This window comes from Apis florea, unplaced genomic scaffold (assembly GCF_048593485.1).
Source record: "Apis florea isolate Af1SG1 unplaced genomic scaffold, ASM4859348v1 contig_3793_pilon, whole genome shotgun sequence".
Lineage (NCBI taxonomy): Eukaryota > Metazoa > Arthropoda > Insecta > Hymenoptera > Apidae > Apis > Apis florea.
In genome coordinates, this window is record NW_028256856.1 from 11002 (window position 1) to 16147 (window position 5146).

The 5146-nt window shown below is 35.9% G+C and overlaps 1 long non-coding RNA gene across 1 annotated transcript; it reads right to left on the bottom strand.

Moving 5' to 3' along the window:
* Positions 1-1953: 1953 nt before the first annotated feature.
* LOC147656339 (uncharacterized) lies at positions 1954-3476 on the bottom strand. Its single transcript, XR_015294551.1, has 2 exons — positions 3375-3476; positions 1954-2719 (listed from the first exon to the last, which is right to left on the bottom strand). It is a non-coding gene; the product is annotated as an uncharacterized LOC147656339 (long non-coding RNA).
* Positions 3477-5146: the final 1670 nt, after the last annotated feature.

The following is a 5146-nucleotide window of genomic DNA, read 5'->3' on the forward strand; positions in this document are numbered from 1 at the left end:
TGGGATGAGTTTTAAACGTTGAAAACTCTGAAACAGAGAAAAGATTAAACGAAAAAGATAAAACAATTAAAACACGCTTTAAAAATTAAAATCTAACTTAATATCTAAAAGTATTCCCACGTCGTCCATCGTCGTCCATCGTCGTCCATCGGCGACAATCTTAAAAACTAACTTAATCCTAAACCTTATATACTAAAATATCTATCTTATAATCTATCTTAATATCCGTATCAAGAAACACTCTCGCCCCAACTCGAAGCGAGAAACAATAAATGATCCGAATTTGAAAATAAATTCAAATTCAGAAAAGTGAAAATCGAGAAGAGGAAAAATTGAAAAGAAGAGATAGAGCCTGTCCGAATCGCCGTCGAGTCCACATTGTCGCGACTTACGTCGATGGACTTATTGATAATCGTCGGAACGGACGATGCTCGCCAGTCGTGACCGACCGAGGATTACGACAACGGCCTCGTGGAGGAACGGCTTACGTTCTGACGACACAGGAAGGAGCAAGGGAAATAAATCCCCGACCACCGGAGCCGATTTACGAGAACGACGTCCCTCCACGAGACCTGACTCCGGATCGAGTGCTCGAGCACCAATCGATCGGAGCGCGGACCCTCGACCGGCCACCGGGAGCAGAGCGCCCGACCGACGACACCTGCCACCGACCACGCGACAACGTGGTCAACGGTGACTCGAAACGGGCGAGGAGAAATGAAATCGAGGAAGAAAGAATTCTATGTTCGCTTTAAGTTGAGGGAGTGTATCTTGATACGGATTTACAATAAACTTAATATTAACTTAATCTTAGCGGTGGACCTGCAGTCCAGTCTACGTTATAATCGAGCAAAATATATTGAATAAAAAGGAATGTATGAAGTTATTAGAAGACTGGACTGCAGGTGTGCGTAGTTCTTGGCTTGCCATTGCTTTCGAAGAGTTTAAAATATTTGAAAAGTTACTTGATAAAATTATTATATGGGAAAAATTTGGACGAAAAGTTTGGATGAAAGCAATGCCAATTACCGGGTCTCACCCACGAGGAGGTGACTACGCATCGAGACCCGTGTGTAAAAAGTGTGTATACAATAATAACGAAATAAAATAGAATAAGTTGTCTTGGTAAATCTGAAACATAAAAAAAAAAATTAGCGTAGTTCTTAGCTTGGCATCAGTTTTCAAAAACTAATCTTTCTAATATAATTTTTCTTAACATGTTTGTACATACAATGTTCTAATATATTTTTAATCAATTAACAATATGAAAACTGATGCCAATTACCGGGTCCCACCAACGAGGAGGTGACTACATCGGGACCCATATGAGAAAAAATAAATTGTTAAAATAAAATAAAAAATATTAATATTACATATCATGAGTAAATAAATGTATAAATAAATAAATAAATGAAAAAATAAATGAATAGAAATAAAAATGTAAATAGAATTAAAAAATAAACGTAAAATAAATGAAAGTATAAATTAATTAAAATAAGTATATAAATAATTAAAAGAATAAATGAATCAATTGAAAAATCATATTTAAAAAAATAAATTAAAAAATAAATGTATAAAAAAAAATATACGTAAGCAAATAAATAATAATTAAAAAATAAACGATAAGTGTATATATATATATATATATATATATATATATATATATATATATATAACAACAATAATAAATATTAGAATAAATGTAATTAAAAAATTTTTAAAAAATTAACAATTTTTCGCGATGTTATAAAAATTTAGTCAAAGTGTTACTAGCTCCGACCTATCTGTCAGACTGATCGTTAAGTAATGACCTCTTCCTCGCGACCTATGTCGCTCGTGCGCTCGTGCAAGGAGTGGTGGTAATCGTCACGAAAGTTGACGAAAATACACGTTCTTTACCGAATTCGTTTTCCTTGTATCCGAGACCGATTTTTTCAATAAAATAATCAATAATTTATCACTTTTTGTATTTTTATTATTAATTTACGTAATTTAACAATTTATTACGATAATAAATGGTTATAATTAATATAACAATATAATTAATAAATATATTTTTACCAATTAAAATTTCTACTCCTTTCACAATATTATAAAATAGCCAGAATTTTATTTTTTAATTAAAATTACAACATTTTAACATTCCATTTACTCGTATTTTAATATTCGATTATTTTTTATAAAACTCCTTCTTACAAAAAGATGGAGAATATATTCGCAAAATTGAAAAAAACACTGTTTTACCATTCGTTAATTACAATTTCACGAAATATCGTCGAAATAGATATTTCGTAATATATACTGGGGACAATAATAGCGAATATTAGAAGGAAAGAAGGAAATAGGTTGGCGGAAATAGAATAAAACTGAATCACTCGTTGAGAATGAGGGTGGTTCACGTGTCGGTCATTGTGGCTTCCACCTGTTTGACCGACAGATTTTGTCGTTACGCGGCTACGTAAGAATAATTCCATTTTCAGAGATGTCGGTCAACATAACGTGACTGGTGTCCACGTGGTCGCGAGCACGTGTACGAAACGCAAGACTATTACATAAGAGGCTGTGTAACTCAAGCTGAGCCGAATCAGCATCTAACACCCACGTCTCTTCGTTTTTTTTTTACGTCCCTTTTCCTTATGAATTTTTCTCGACTTCTCGCAGTAACACGATTCGCTTAAAAAGTCCAATCTTCGACTCTTTATCCATGTTGACGATTTCTCTACGAACGAGAAGAATTAATTTTTCAAACAGAAGATTTATCGTTCAATATCGTGGAGAATGTTCGACGATTCTTTTTTTTTTTTTTTTTTTCTTTTTAAAGTTTTATCGTTAATAAGACGACGAAAGGAAGGTTTTTTTTTTATTTCGAAAAAAGAAACGATAGAGGCAATTTTTTCAGGACACTCGCGAGAAAATATTACGCTAAGACGGTTGCACAACGAGCTGTCGATACACGCGAAACGGGACCTCGCGTAATGAATCTTCATTCCTATAAATAGGCATGTATCAAACCGTCCGGATTCCTCGACACACTTAACGAGATTCTCGCGCAATTCTTTAACAACGTACACTCTCCGTAACGACATTATTTTTTTGCGGAAAAGGCGGGCTATTTTACTCTTAAAAAAAGTTTTAGAACTCTCTGCCTACGATCCATATATATATATATATATATATATATATATTTTACGATACTAAAATTTTAAAATAACGAATCTCTACAGATCTCTACGCTTTTTGGATTTTTTAAAGTTTCAACTCTACGGCAACGACGTATCGCGGAAAAATTCTCGATCGGTTAAAAAAGAAACGAACGAAGCCGACGGTAACTTGGTCGAATGGCGTCCACTCGATGGCGATACCGTTCAACGTACCACATTTCTCCAGCGTTAAAGAGACGAATCGGTTGACACTGTTGGTCCAAAATAACGGGACGACGACGACGACGACGACGACGACGGTTACATTAAATGTCCAATGAAACAAAGCCTGTTTGAGAATCCTCGCGCTGGAATCTATTGCGTAATCGGACTAATATTTGTGCCAGTGAAATTTTACGCGTCGCGACAAGTTACAAGTTAACAACTTGTTGACGGTGTTAACAACTTTTCTTGCGCAACAAATCGTTGTAACTCGAACTCGAATATATCGCGTTACGCGAAACTATAATGCTGCGTATATAATTAGGGAATTATAATACAATAACGAGAGGAGGGGGAGGGGGAGGATTATGATAAAGTAAATAATGTTCTCGCTTTATCGCGGTCAATTATCGTGGCTCGACATTATATAATCGTAATTTTGCGATGATAATTTTAATCGAATAGAGGGGGGAAAAAAAAAAAAAAAATATGGAAATCGATGACTGAAAACGGTACACAATACTTCCTCTCTGGAAATGATTAAATTAAAAAATTCCCACGATTAAGTAATACAATCGGTAATTACAAATTAAATCAATCAACAATTCTATTTATCTCGTTTATCAACGTCGAAAAACATTAATATCTAATTTTCTTTGCCGTTTTTAATTAGCGGCAATTAACAAATATCTTGCGCTGCCAATATTTTTATTATTCCTCCCCTTTCCATCCCTGGGGGAAAAAATAAAAAAAATTGCTCGTTCTTATTAATCGATCGATCTGATCAATAATGATCTCGTTAAAAATTGATCAATCCTTTTTTCTTCTTTTTTTTTCCACCAGATACACACTCGCCCCTCCTGTATTTTTTACTTTTACCACTTTAACTCGCTCATCCAGGAACCGAGTAACCTACTAAAAAGCCGAAAGGAAGCACGCAGGAGAGAGAGAGAGAGAGAGAGGAGGGGGTCGAAGAAGGCGCCGTGCCTTTGCGAACCGCCTAATTTCGGCCTCCCAAATTGGCCGATTCCTTGGGGTACGTGGCCCCGTTTCTGGACAGGGAGAGGGGAGGAGGTAGAGAGAGAGAGAGAGAGAGGATGGCTCGGGGTTGTCGTCTTTGAAAAAGGAGTGGGATAATCAAAAAAAAAAAAAGAAAAAAAAGAAATGCCGCCGCCAACGGAAATAGCGAAAGAAGCAAAGAGGCAAAAGAGGCGCGAGATTCGCCGCGACTCTGGATGCTGACCCACTTGCTCCCTCGAGGGAACCGGACAAAACGCGCGAAGAAAGAGAGAGAGAGAGAAAAAGAAGAAGAAGAATCGGAGTTCGTGGAATTGCGAAAGATTGGGCACACTCTTCGTTGCAAAGTTTTCCCAGTTTTTTCAATTCTCGTCTCACCCGCCCCCCTTTTTTTAGAAGATGATCGAGAAATTCTATTTTCTTTTCGAGAATTGTAATAACGAAGCAACGGCGGGGATGCGTAAATTTTTATGATCAAGGAGATCGAATACTCTGTTTGCGAATTGTAAAAACGAGAAAAAAAGATCTAATCTTTTCAACGACTATCGTAAATAAAAAATTCACGATTGATTCACGTTAATTTCGAGTTGAATCCCTCCGAGAAATACGAGGGAATTTCGAATCGAAGAATTTCACTCTTCGTAAATTTTTAAAACGTAGGAAACGGCTGGATCGAACCAAACAATCTAAATCAAATTATCCTCGAAAGGTCCGAAACTTTTCAAAACTTTTCGTAAAAATCGAGCAAAAAAAAAAAAAAAAAGAAA